General features: G+C 44.8%; 1 protein-coding gene across 1 annotated transcript in view; it reads left to right on the forward strand.

Moving 5' to 3' along the window:
* Nucleotides 1-12902: 12902 nt before the first annotated feature.
* Nucleotides 12903-15094, forward strand: part of Poxn (paired box pox-neuro) — a 33419-nt gene continuing 31227 nt past the window's right edge. Inside the window, exon 1 of the mRNA XM_033333163.2 lies at nt 12903-14146. The gene's annotated coding sequence lies outside the window, so the exon portion shown is untranslated. The remainder of the gene's footprint in view (nt 14147-15094) is intronic.

A 15094-nucleotide genomic window follows, 5' to 3' on the forward strand; every position in this document is an offset into this window, starting at 1 on the left:
GAGTCCGAGGAACGCCCATTATTGCCACCTGCCTGAGATAATAAAGCAATTGCCGGTGATTATCGAAATTCACGGTTTACACCATCGTGCCCCGAGCACGGCTTTCCTCGAACGTGAACTCTTGGAAACTGAAATACCCCTTTCTGCTCGTTTCATGTACCTATTAGACGTTTGTTCCAACGGGAATGAAACAACAGCGACGAGTATCGTAACTCGATTCCGTAAAAATGTTAACAAATCTTGAATAACTCGTTAGAAGGAGATATTTTTACAAATTCTATGCAAAGATGTACAACGAATTGGATTGATCGTAACGAAACGCTGAAAATGATGTCAGATACGATACGATCTTATCGATATTCTTATTTCCTTTCGCGAGATTTTTCGCTATCTTCGATCAAAGGATATCCCGTAAAACAGTTACAAGCTACGTTACAAGCGTATGGTTAAAAGCAATTATCATATCGGACTAGTAAAGGATTGGATAAAAGCGAATATTTGCGGTAATTATAAAGCGAAGAAGTTAGGTATATTATATCAGACGCGTCTTGTAACAATGTTATCTCAGCTATTTGTATAACTAACGCGCGTATTCTTATCGTCTAATTACGTATTCAAGCATCGGTAACTTTGAAAATTTCGCTTGTATTAGACGCGATATATTTGATAATTACCATATAGCTATTCGCGTTATTCTTGTACGAATACCAGGTAGTAGGTAAGAATTAAACGAAAATTCTTCCATTTTCTTCATAAATAACAATCATAAAGCTATGTTACTAGAGAAATTACAGTATACGCTAAATATAATGCGGCTGAAGAATGAATACGCATTACGTGCAGAACATATCGATAAATCTAAACGTTAACCAGCAAACGTGTTAATGTATTTTTAATTACAAGAAAAAAAACCATAAACCCCCCGCAAAATTACAATTCAGTTTACGACTTACGTTGTAAAACGGAACGAGAGAGATCGCTCTTCCAATATTTCAATTTCCAAAGCGAATTATCAAGTTTATATCGGAAAATAAAATTTATACGAAAATTATTACGTAAATATTCGTAACGTAATCGTTGCAAAAATGTTCCTGATTCTGCAAGCTGTTATTTTCTACTATAAATTCCACAAATACGATTCGCGTTTATATCAGTCTTCTGGCGTTATTTTGAAAAATGCTTGCAAATGATTTATCGCTTATCGCGGAGCGATGTGAGAAGAAAATTTCAATTCGTTACAGTGTCTGCTGATCGTCGTTCTTCGGTCGCAATTATCGACGACTATCGAGCGCTTTCTCGAAACCAACGAAATTCCGTTTTATTAATCTAGTAGAGAATTTTTAAGAAACGGTAAATCAATCGTCAGGCTACATTCGTCGTGGAACAATCGGGAAAGAAAATTTGCATTTACTACACTTTCGCTTTGTAACCATTTTTAATCGTTCCAATTGAGCGAAATCACGAAGAAATACCACGTGTGTCTGCTACCAACGGAATTCCATTGCGCAAACCTCGGCGAACGTCGAGTGTTTCAATCTCGATGCTCGCCTCAATTAAGCTACACGATAATGAGCGTTAATTCACGGGGAGGTTTATAGTCGGTTGGCATGTCACGCTGACATTTGTCTTGGCCCGCGTGTAAGCCAGAAAAGCCTGGCGAACGCGATCCATCGATTCTTTCGATTCTCGTGCACGGGCTTCGTGATTTTCCCAATATCGAGGCCGCTTATAACGAAATCATCTACTAATACGAAATCAGATTTGCAACGTGAAATCATCGTCAACTTGGATTCTAAGAAACGACGGTAAAATGACGCTTTAAAGAGTTTACTCGTATTTTATATCTTATATCTATCTTGCGGTGAATATTTTTGACTCTATTAATTCGAAATTTTACGTCGCGAAGAATACGTTTAACCTAAATTCGGAGAAAGTACGGTAAAACGTTGAGAAACAACGAAGTTTCGTATCTAAAACAACGATACGAATATCAACGAAACTCGCGATTATTTAAACATTCGATATAACGTAGAATATTTTCACTGTGAAGCGATATTTTTATCAATGGCCATCAGAAACGCCGACAACTGACGACCATGAACGAGATACGCGTTTTTATAAAAAAAAAAAAAGAGATACGATGGAGATAAAGTTCGTGGAAACAGTCATCACGCGCGACTTGTACTATCCACAACGTGAGAAATGTGTTATTATTTTTTGCAATCTCTAAATACAATGGTCTGCCTAATCGGATGTAATTACGATCTTGTAACGGGGGAAAGATTATCTCGGTCATTTTTAGAAGTCTCTCGACATCAGAAAATCTACGTGCGAAACCTTGTTGGTTATCAGATGTCTCTTTAGGCACGATACTCTTGTTTTTGCATCTGTTAAAGAATAAACGTTCCGTTCATTCTTCGTTCTGACTTTCAAATCGAAACTGTCCAAAAACGTCAAAGATAAATGAACAGATCCAAACCATTTACAATTGCCGTTATCTCGACTATTCCATAATCCATATCGTCCGCTTTCGATGATCGAAAACATCGTTCGTAAAAAGCGTAACGCTCGATTCGAAAAAATATCTCTCGAATCGAAACGAATGATCCAAGATATTCGGCGTTATATATTTACCTTCGTCTCGTCACCTTCGCAAACTCCATTCGGAAAAACCTTGCAAAATTGCTATCCGCAAACCCTGCTGGTTCTCGAATCGAAACTATCGAAGGAATCCTTCCATAAATTAAAAATGAACAAAAAAAAAAAGTCAAATTCGACGATGAGAACGATGGCAAGGTGCGATTCGGAGAAAGCGATATTCGCGAACTCTTCTCGGTCTAACCGTCGAATCGAAGCTACCGAGGAAAGTCTCGCGCGTGTTAAAAAAATTCAAGACCTGCAGAATTATATAGCTTCATGTGGAGTGTTCCACGACCACCATCCCCCTCCTTGGACGATCTAAAAGGGGCGGAAAACGGCGACGACCATGGTCGTTGAACGGTCCTATCCGTACGTGCACGCGTCTCGTCGTAGAAAGAAACGATGGAGGCAACGGTGAAATGGTCGTTGCTCGTCGCGCGGTCTCTTCGTCTGAACGTCGATCAGCCGTCGGATTACGCATGTCCTGGCAGCTGCGCATCCTTCCTGGGCGTTGCAAAGAGCCGCCAATCGGTGAAACCCTCTGATATTAGCCACCCGTTCTACCGACCAATCGGATTCCTCCGTTCTATCAGCGAGGGTGTCATCGGCCAGTTGGGCCAGGCGATGTTATCACTTTCGTGGACAAAGGAGGAAGAGGGTGAAAGACGGGAGAACGAAGAGGATGAGACGATTGTTCGCTCTCTCTCTCTCTCTCTGTCTCTCTCCCTCTCTCTGGTCATCGATCCTAACGCCTGTACTATACTCTGGGAATCAACACCGCCTTCGGGCCATCGACGTGGGATACTAAGCTCGACCGACTGGGCTGACGGGGTAAGCAAGCGGAAAAGCATGAGCTCGAAGTAACGATTTAATCCTCCTTTCCGTATCCATCCAGCTCGAGGGCTAATCCTTCGCGCAGTTTCAACCGGATTTGCGGCTGCCGATAGGGCGTTTAAGCTGGGAAAATTGTATCGTGGAATACGACTGGAGATCCTCGATGGCTTCCTTCGATGAATATTTAACGATAGCGGTATCTGTCTCTTCGAAAAGTTTCTAGCCAGGTTTAACTCTTTCGCCGCTACGGGCGACTATATTCGCTGGCTAACTACCTTTGCACCGGTACGAACGACTATGGTTGCTGGACTATGGTACGGACAGATTTCAGATATTTTTAAGCGGTTTCTGAGAAAATGAACGAAATGGCGCGAAATTGTACGTCGATGTCGCGTTTGTAACGTTGCGAGGTTCGCTCGTTCGAGCGAGCGTTTTTGCAAAAATATATCGTAAGCGACGTTTCATCGGTAAAATAGTTTTATCGGTGAGAGGTAAAACATCGTTACGTTTCTCTGGCACTGACAAGGAACGCAGACAGCGAGACCAACGATCGATTGTTTATCTGTACGTTTTCCTGGAACACGTACCTTTGCGGTGAAATTTTCGTTGGAAACGCGTTCACTCGATTTAATCGACGAGTCGGACGATTGGGACCGATACTAGTTTTCGAACGTGACTAACTTCTTCGAAAATACGAAAACTACTTTCAACTACATGCATCGCTTGCGCAATTACCAGAAAACGGATAATGCGATATACGAACGAACAAAATCACTGTCGAGATTTTCAAAGAAATTGCAAAAGAGAAATTTCTACCAGAAAGATTCGATCGAGCAACGTTGGCCACGTTCTAAATTACGGGATTTCTACGACGAAGATAAAATTGTTGGTTTTTAAATGGGCAAAGGATGGCAGCAAAAACCAAAAAAAAAATGTCATACCGATAACCTAATTTTAATCAAGCGTCCGATCGAAAAGAAGACGTAAAACTTGCGAGACGACCTAATGCCAAGAAACCGAAAGAATCCGCCAACATGCCGAACAGGTGTAGTTGAAATATTCGACTCGTTTCCTCGGAACCGTGCCGTTTTATCTATGCAACCGATTCGGCGCGTCGCAGGATCCCGTTTGCAAAAATCTGCGAGCGGGATAGAGGCGTTTCCGGCACGGAGCGCGATAAAAGCAAGCTGCACGATGATAAGACGGATCGAGTCGTAGCCGACTCGTTTCGCAATCTTTGACTAACTCGGGTATGGTAATCGGCGCCGCCCTGATTATTTCGTCAGAATCGCGCGAACACCTTGCGCTACCACCTTCTCCTCCTTTCTCCCTTTTATTTTCGATCGGCGCGCGCTACGTCACTCTACTCTTCCTTTTCCACCCTTAGAACGGTCAGTTCGTTTGCAAAATTTAATGCCTGATCGCGGCAGCCCCGTGAAGTCCTGCCGGGCAGAGAAAAAAAGATGGCGATTCCTAAGCTTAAAAAATAATAGGAAACCAGGGTCCGCTAATATCGTCGGTGGTTACTCGACGAAGCGGCAGCTGCGTGCTTTCGACGAAATTGCCGCCGATGAAATTGCATCGAAGGAAATAGGAGTCTTGCGAGACGACGCTATCCCTCCTCTATCCTCTTTTCTCCGCTTTAGCTCGTCTAGCTAACGCGTTCTTTTTCTCTCGTTTCTCGCCGCTTCTCTTACCTGCCCCCTTTCCTTCGGTAGTTAATAGTTCCAACCGGTTTTATTTGCACGTCGAATCCTCTTCTCGTTCCGCTGTCCACCTCTTTTTTCCTTGCATCCCCGAACGGCATACTTCTTCACGCCTCCCGAGATCCGGCAAATCGTTTGCAAATTTCAACATCCCTCTGGCCCTGGTATAGACACGCGTTTTCGCATAAACGTGCGCCAATCGAGCTTCGAATTTAACGTCGTTGTTGCGCGTACCGTTTCTCATTCGTCCATTTCAAATATATGTTTGGTATTTAGCGCAAAATTAGTACGCAACAGGCATCTATTTCAGCGCATAGGAAGCGTCCAGCGTGGTAAATATACCTTCAGATTGCTTTCGAACTTCGAACCGATATACGTGGCTGCGAAAAGGACTCGCGCGTTTAACCAAATTCTGCTTTTCATCTTCAAAGCGTCAAAGTTCCGTAATCGTAGAAAAGTACCTCGCTTGGTATGTAAATTCTCGGAGAAATAACAGTGGCCTGGCGATTCTTTTCGTAACAAGTTATATATTTCTAGAAGGTGTATACAGATGATGAAATACTTTCGCGAGCTCGTGCACACGTCGAGCAGTCGATATTACCTACGCTCACCGATGATAATCGTTCGTCGGTTAGCCCTTCTACTCGTCGAAAACGTTCTCGAAGTTCGGACGACGCGTTTCCCACGTACGTAAGCACGCTGTCGTCGAAACTGGGGTAAAAATTGCGTGGCGTCTTCTTATCAGATCGTGCGCAACGACCAGAGGGGTAGGCTTGTAATAGCAACGGAACAACCCCTAACGAGGAGAGCATCAGATGGTTCGGATAGATTAATCTATCGCCGGCGCGCGAGCCGTCGGGAGACACCAGCGAGATTACGACAGAATGCCCATGTCCAGCGCCCTTTCTGACCGTGCCTCGTCGCGGAAATAAGGACAGGTGAACAATTCTGAACGATCATCCTCGATGGAACGCCTGTGGAATTTGCGCTGGTCTCTTCGCTATCTTCGCCCTCTGCCATTACTTTCGACGAATAGCTGCCCTTTCCAAATAATTATTTCAGACGCTTTCGCTAGTATTTAATATCTCCTTTTGCGCGGGATAAGTAATCAGCAGACAGCGTTTGCTCGGTAATATCGTAGAATATTTCATTTTTATCGTTTATCCTTGCTGCTTCTTCCTATCGATAATCGGGAAAATGGCTACGCGTTGAAACAACGACGATAAGGGTTGATCGAGAGTTTGCCGAAGAATCGAGCAGCCAAAATTATCGATTCCACTCTTTATCCGCTCCAGTTTTTCGCACATTTTTGTATTTTGTTTTATTTTACGCAGTTCGCGAACAATTCGATCGTAGAATCGCAGGAATTTTCTCTCTTTAGATCTGATACGCTCAAGGACACGTACCGCAAGCGTGCGATACGCATCCATTCCCCATAACGAATGGAATTTCGTTTCATAAAATGATCGTAATTCCTCGCATCGGTCGTCTCGCAAAGTTCCTCCTATCCACCGCGATGCTCCAACGTCATCTTTGCAAATCGATCACACCTCGCGTAAGAAAACCGAGTTGCACGAAACCCGACGTCGTTTTTCATTCTCGTCCAACGTATGGTCTCGTTTAATGGATCGATGGCTCGATGACAAACAAGAGAGCAAGCGGAGCACCCTAGGCGCCTCTAACGACCCCCTACAGAGTGATTGTCGAACTCTGGATTTTCGAGTGTGCCACGACCGCAAAAGTCGTCTCTCACCCTCCTTCTTCTCCCCCGATTTCGTCCGCTTGCCAGGGCAGGTTGCGCTCGTTCACGGATCATCGCCGGTTAACCGGTCGGTGTTTCGAACCGCGTTGCGGTTTCTACAAATGGTACACGCTGTTTGGCGATCCACAACGCGAAACGACGCGTCGAAATTTAGGGTTTGGGTACTTAGCATCTGGCGCAGAAGCGGGAATCGAGCGGTTTTTACTCGCGAAGAACTTGGTTGGATCGTGCGAGGCTGTAAGCGTTTCACGATGTCCTCGATCGTGGAATTTCGTACGGTTCTAGGAAACTGTGGAATTTCTCGCTATTGGGACGATTTCTTGGCGTTCGAACGAGATCCTTCCGAATTGGTAATCTCCTTTCTTCGATCAATCGATCGTTTCGTTTAATTTGTAATTTTATCGATTCGATCAACGGTTTATACGGAGGTTGGCGGAGAAAGAACGTGACAAATATATTCTTACCGGTATTTCTGGTTTTTACGCTACTTTGCGACTAAACGCGAGTACTTTAAAAGCAACCGATAAGTATAATTATTATTGATATTTTCGTATCTTCGGTATTCGAATATCCGGACAAGCTATAGTTTGCAAGATTTTGAGAACACGAAGAAACACGTGTTTCGTCGAAACGAAACGAAATAAAAAGACTAGAGTGGAGATTATTGGCTGGATTTATGTTTCGTCGTAGTTTTATCGCGATCGACTTTAACTTAAAATCCATCATCCGTTAAAGCGATAAAATTCGCCGTAGCCAGGAAGAGTTTCGTTATTTCAAAAAGATTCTTTATCCGAATTTATTAAATGATTGTCTAATTTGTAAGTGAATAGTTGCTATTACGATAAGGAACGTTCTTCTAAAACGATTATCGCGATTGGCATAATCATTGATATTTAAAACCATCGGACGTATCGATGAATCGCTCGTTTAATCGCAAGTGGTACGCTATCGATAAGCTTTTAACGAGTAATTTAAATTTGTAATCCGTTGATTTCGATATAAGCGCCAACGCGCATTACGCTTAGTCTTCGATCAATCGTTAATTTATACATTTTGATAAACCGAGAGGAGACGATGCGAGGAGCAGAGAGGAAAGCGGCCGATGAAGTTGGTAACCTGTTTGGCGAATAGGTTTCTTATGGAAATTTGGATTAACACGAATTTGCGATTGTAATGAAGCGCGACGATATAAATTTTTGAAACGTAATTTGGAAAGCGTGTCTCAAATTTGTCACCTTCTTATACGAGTCTAGGATTAAAAATTAGTCGAACACGAATAAAACGAAGATAGCGCTGAATTCGTCGAATATACTTTGCTGTATCCGTTACTATACCATCTACTTCTTATATACTTATCGCGATACACAGTGACGAACGCATCTCTGCAAAAAGAAAATTACGTAGAAAAATTACATAAAATTGTCTAGGTATAGGTCCGTATACGTACGGAGTATCTTGTAGCGTATACTCGTGACGTAAAATTCCAAATGAGATGAAATTGAGTGGAAAGTGACGTTTGTCGCTGACCTGGCGAGCGAGTCGAACGTATTTACGAGTGCGACGAAACGTGGCGTCGGAACCAAACGCGGCATACGCGATATCTACGGTCGTAAAAATAAAATTTGTCAGACTGTTCCGATACGCGTAACGAGTAGGTGTCGAAAAAAAAATCTCGACTATCCTACGATGGAAAAAGTGAACGAAACACGCAAGCGAGTACTTTGAACGCAAAAATCTGGCCTGCGGGTTAATCTAAAAGCCGTTCAATTTGTTTATTAAACCGGTACCAGGTCTCGAGCAAGACGTCAAAGTCTGAATTCCTGGACGTCAAACGGCGCGGCGTTGAGCCGCGGGGCACGACTCTCGAGAAGCAGCAGGACACCACCGCAAAGAAATTTACAACCGGCGGTAATTAAACCTGTTCGATGCGTTTGGATAAAGAAGGCGACATCGTGTCTTCTATCCGGCACACGTGTATAATAAGTCACTCAGACTTCGAAAACGGCACTCCGTCGGTCTGTTTCTGTTCGACCAGCGCCGGTCGCTACCGTTCCTCGAGACCGCCAAAGAGGATAGCCCTGTTGGTTGCCTCGAAGGGACGATTTAGAAGATAAAAATCGAGGCCTTGCTCCTATACTATCCCGACTATTCTATCTGTTTGGTTATCGCGATAACTCTCCTCTTTCTGATACGAATCGATCTCTTTGGTGAGCTTTTACGAAAACGTGCCGGCACCTCTAAATTATTCGACGCGAACAGGTGCGTGGTCGATGGTAACCGGTGACATTTTTATCTGCGTGATAATATAAGTCGCTGTCAAAAGGACAGTTGTTGACAAAAAACGTCTGTGAAACAAGGGAGATCTAGGGAAACGGCATAATTTTACAAAATAGATTTATATTTAACGCGGGCAATGTATAAATCGTATACATTGCGTAAATAACTCGTACATACCACGGAATGGCTGACTCGGCGATATAATTTTCAGCGTAAAAAGTTATCGAAGTCGTTCGCTGAGCGAGAAGAGTCGAGAAGAGTTTCAGGGTATAATAGAAATCTTTGTGTACAGGATGTACGTAGAACGTAGATCGTCGGATGCGCGAATCGATCGAAAAATTGCCATTTTGCGGAAAATTTGGATAACGATTCGCGTACGAAATTTTACGATACCGAAACGGTGAAATTTCCTGCGAATTTCGTTCTAATATTATCGTTCTGTAACGACACGATCGGTCTATCGTTATTTGTCATCGCTGCAAACAAGAATTTTTCTATTCTTCGAATAACGATCGAACCACTTCTTTAATGCCACTTCCTTAACGCGATCGATCTTTTCATTTGAAAAACATCGGTCTTCGACGATAATTAATCGTTTTGGCTGCTGTAAAACCTTCGTAAACCAATGTTGAACGGATCCGTGATAAATCCAATGGATCGCAATATTTTTTACTTCCAAGCCAGAACCTCCTCTTAATATCTAGCCGAGAAACCAAAAACCGAGAGTCTACTAAACCGTAAATTTACCGGTTTTACTCCGCCTACTACGATATAACGCTACACTCTTGGTCGTGGAGAAAGCAGAACAAAAGGTAGACGAATCGCGCAAAAAATGGCTGTCTAATGTTCACGCGTGCGGCCATGGCAAATTATCATTCCGCCGCTCTCGAGTGACCGATGGATTCCTTCTTTTCGGATCACACGACCTTCGTGATCGTTCACGAACCAACGATTCGCGGACACGCGTGCACCGTTTAACCAATCGCTTTAATTCGACGTTTCGTCCAACGAAAAGAACGTTCGGTTCCAGGTTCTATATAATTGTCGAGCAAAAGGTACTGTTCGTTCGGCGTGTTGCGCAAGAAACCGAGCAAAACTATCGAATCCAAGGACGTGGAAGGGATGACGCGCGATCGAGCTTCTTCGATTTTCCTGGAACGCACACCGAAGGATCTTCCTCGTCAAGCGTTTTAAGATACTCGCGTGCCACGACTGCCACGATTATTACATCTTCCTCAAAGAGGGAACCAGCGTTATTACGCAACGATTCCAATGTCTGCTTTCGGACGATCCCCTTCTTCTTCCTTCGTCCTCGTTTTTCCTTTTGGCAAGATTCGTGGCAGAAAGTGTTTTTCGGCGCGCGATCGAATTTTACCGCTGTTGCGTAACGATCGAACGGCGCCGATTTTCGCTTTTTACACTTATTCTCTAGTTTCTTACGAATCCGTTGCTTCTTTGGCATCGTGCGTGCCCGACGATACAAAATATTAAATAAGGAAAAGTTCGTTAGAATGAAAATCAGCGTCTTGATACCGATCTCGTTACCTAGTCCTGGTCTAACCCTAAATCGGGATATTTTTTTACCATAAAATTAAATTTTATCGACGTCGTATGAGAGCAATCTGCCTGTAAAACGAACTAAAACGAGATACGTCGAAGCATAAAATTCTTTATTACCTTTACCGCCTAAAATCGTTTGCAAAGGTTTCTTCGCATAAGAACTAACGTTTGGGCTTTTCAAGAGAAAAGCGCAGAAACTTTTCCTACTACGCGGTAAAAAGGTACGATCGATGGGATCCGATCTCGATCGAAAAAGATATCGTCGACTTAACGCGGCGGCGTTACGATCTCATCGAGCACGATAGAAGACGCGAATCGGAATCGCGTGAGCGTGAAGAGAAGTTTGCAGGCGTTAAAAAACTTTCAACATGCCGCGATACACCGCTCGCCAGAGGAGACGCGATTGTCACGCACGGAAACGTGTCGGTGGATGTACGTAAGTACCGTTGAAAACTAAGGAACAACGACTTCCAGACGGATCAAGAGTCGCCAAACGAAAGCACGAAAGTAATTATCTTCGTACGAAGGAAAAAAATTAATTGATCGCTAAATTGCGGTCAATTTCACCGGCACTCCGAAGAAAAATCTTGCTCCGGTAAGTGTAATTACCCGTGTGCTACTACCACGCGAAAAGTCCGAGCAAACTTTGACAAAGTTTCTCTTATCGAAGAAATTAAACGGTAATTTAAATATTCTTAATTAACTCGTTACTTACGAATACCGTACGTTTAAAACTTTTCGTAGAATTTATAGAGCTTTCGGTTCTGTTCTAAGATTTGACGAGCTTCGATCGATCGACGGCGCGTCTCGTCGAACAACGTTTCCAAATATCACGTAAATACGTTCTTGGATCGATTGGTTATCGTGTATTACCGACGTTCGATTCTACCAACGTTTACGTAATCTTCTCTAAATAGACCGATATCTCGTCCTTGTTGCAGCAAAGATGAAAATTCCAGAGTTGGAGAAAAATTGACAGGAAGACTCGCGTATACGTATTAACGACAAGGGTTTCTTCGGACCGTTTCAACCATCGAAAAACACGATTCGGTAAAAAATGAGCAGAGTAAAGGCAGAAACGTCCCCTCGTGCGAATTCAACCCTGACCCGACACGCCGCTCGTCCACCGCTCCAGCATACACCTACCCAAACGTCGACTCGACTCGATCGCACCGCGACACAAGTAGTACGTGCCAAGTAGTAGGAGTGGAGGATCGGCAGTCTCCGCTGGTGGAGGAGGAAAAGCGACTGCGGAGAAGAGTCAGTCAGCCCGCCCACCCCCGTATCGCCGTCTCCGTTCCATCTTCCCTCTTCCGTCGAGCCATCGACCGTACGTACGGCTCTCTCGTGGAAACGGTAACGGTCGCGAAACGCTCGAGAGTGGGTGTCGACGACGGAGAGAGAAAGCGCGCGTTGAATAGCAGCGAAGGAGCGAGAAGGAAAATGGTCCGGAACAGAGACGAGAAGGGGACTTTCCGTTCGCCGGGGCCACGGCCGTGGGCAAGGTGGGCCACGGGCCACAGGGGCAGCCCCGAACCGACGCGTTCAGCACGCGACGACACGCTACCGTCACCTTCTCCCCTCTATACGTGCCTGCCGTCTCTCTTCGTCCTCGCTAAAACCCTACATCCGGCTGCCTCGCTCCGCCGGGTTCACGCATACACGTAGGCGTTTCTGCGTCAACAGACACCACGACCGAAGCGTGGACCGCTCGTGGCACACAGGGCACGGGGGACCAAATCGAAAGCAAAGCCCGTAACCCCCGTTTCTGGGCCGAGCCCGCTTCAGATACGTCGCGTCCTCCGCGTGGTCCACATCATTTTCGTCCGCGTCATCCACCTATCATCCTCTTTCCAGCTTAGCTTCGTTTCATCTTCCTCTTTCCTCGCTCTTTCCAACCCTGCCGCGTACCCTTGTACCCTTGTACCCTTCCTCGTTTCGTTCTTGGTCCTCCTTCTATCTCGTTTCGACACTCGGCACGCCGAAGGTTCCTCCTATTCCCCTCTTTCTCACATCCCCTCCCTCTTCCCACGTGTACTTCCTTCTTCGTCCCGCCTTCGTCTCGCTTCTTTCCTACGCTCTGTACACCTCCTGCTCCCTCCTTCCGGCCGTCCTTCTCGCCGCACGCTCGCCGGCCAACCGCAGTCGTCCAGCGCGCGTTTGCCCTCGTCGCGCGGACCTGCCACTCCGACGGCTACCAGGAGTAGCTGCACGCGCGCACGAGGTGCCCAGCGCCTGGAGGAGGTCCAGGAAGACAGCCGGAGAAGCGGCTACCACTGCGGCCGGCACCGTGCCAACCGAGCTTTCACTCGTCAAACCGATCGATCGCGTAGTACCATCGAGACGAGCTTCTTATCGATAGACGACCGCCGACAGTTTTATCGGTTCGCGTTACCGAAACGACCTATCGTTTGGTGATATTCCCGTTGATTTCTCTTCGTCGAACCGATCGTTGCGTATAGAATAGTCGGCGACGAGATCGAACTTCTCTTTGCGAGAATATATTTGCTCCGATTATACCGGAAATATAGAAGGAAGAATGGCAGTTGGAAGATCGAAGAGGATGAGAAGAAGCGCGTGCACCGGACAAGCAACAAGATTCGATATCGAGTGTTGAGAGAGAAACGAGAGGATCGGATCGAGAGGAAGTTTCGGAGAGTGGCGCGCGCCAACGCTTTCGAGTTAGAACCTCGTGCTGCTTGGTGTATCGTTGTTAAAGCACGAGCAAACTGTCTCCGTGTTACTCTGGATCGTCGTCGATGCTTCGCCGAGCCAGATCGCGAAATACAGATTGAACGTACAAAAATTCTATATATCAGAGATCGAAGAAATCGGACGGAGAAGTTGCAAGCACCGACGAGAGTATTCCGTTCGACGAAGGATCGAAGCGCGGAGAAACGATGAGCGTCGATCGCGGCAACGACGACGAAGCGAACGACTCGATAGCGTCTCTGTTCGAACATGACATTTAACCTACGTCCTACGGATAGATCGCGTTGATCGCCGGTCATTAACGAAACAATCGACGCGTCGAGGTTTGACGGCGCGTACAAACGCAGGATCGAAGCGGAGAGAAACTCGTCGTGGCCTGTCATACGTCGTAGGTGTATCATTATAGAGTCTGGTTTCTCTTGACGCATTCGAACACTCGTGAAAGCGGAATCGCTTCCTGCGACGATAAGTGTCACGGAACATCGGTGTCTAAATTATGCCGAGAATCGTGGTTTCGCCGTGAATCAAAACGAAGATGGAAGATTGAAAGAGAACTTTCGCAACGACTTTTGACGCGAATACGATCGACTATTGGTGGCAACTCTGATTCTTCCGGACGAGAAGAGGCGGTTCTTATTGAGGGAAAAATCAACAGGTACGTACCTCGATTTTCGTTGTATTTTTAACAAAAGTTTTTACATCGATCGAACATGGCAACGGATATTTTATACGAAGCTCTGGCTATACAAAGTAAGAATTTAAACGTCGCTGGAACGTCGCTTGTTTCTTAACGATTTGATTTATAATATAACGAAGATACTGGAGATAGTCGGGGAGAATTGCTTTCGAATAATCGTGGACTGTAAATGGAATACCGTGCCGTTTATTTGATAAAGGTTACCTTTACTTCGTGTTGATTTACGTAATTTATCAGAGTCTTTAGTTGTGGAATATTTTAACGAGTATGAAATTATTCGAGTAGATCCATTCATTTAGATAACCTCGATAATTTACCGAGTAACTCCTTTCCTATGTAATATCTTAAAATCCATTTTTGCGACTATTAATCGTTCATTAGAATCGTGCTGATTCATTTTAAAGTTAAAAAAAAAACAAAAAAAAAAAAAAATACGCGGTAACGTTGCCCCGCGGCCAAAGAAAAATTTCGCCTACGTTCAGAATTTTGATCCAAACCGAACGATTTAACCTCGTAGAATCGATCAGATTTGCCTCGTATACGTTTCGCACGAACCTCGATTCGAATATCTGTAATAACTGGCGCGGAAATAAACAACGAAACGTAGCTGTAAAAATCGACCCTTCCCCGTTCGCCGATTACGCTCGAATTTCCAAATTGTCTAACTACCGTTTTACCAAATTTCATAAATACGATCGATCAAATTCCAAAGGAACTTTCGAAAACAAGTAGAATTTCACACCCAAGGGAGATGCAAAGATCATTTTGCCGTTCAATTTCAGGTGCGATTAAGTGGAAAATAAAGCAAAAAGGAAAAGGAACACGTGCGACCGTAGTCGAAACACGTCCCTCTGATTCCTCCGATTCGGGGAACGAGGAATCTCCTCTTTCCACTGGCGGGTCTCG

This window comes from Bombus vancouverensis, chromosome 14, assembly GCF_051014615.1.
Source record: "Bombus vancouverensis nearcticus chromosome 14, iyBomVanc1_principal, whole genome shotgun sequence".
Lineage (NCBI taxonomy): Eukaryota > Metazoa > Arthropoda > Insecta > Hymenoptera > Apidae > Bombus > Bombus vancouverensis.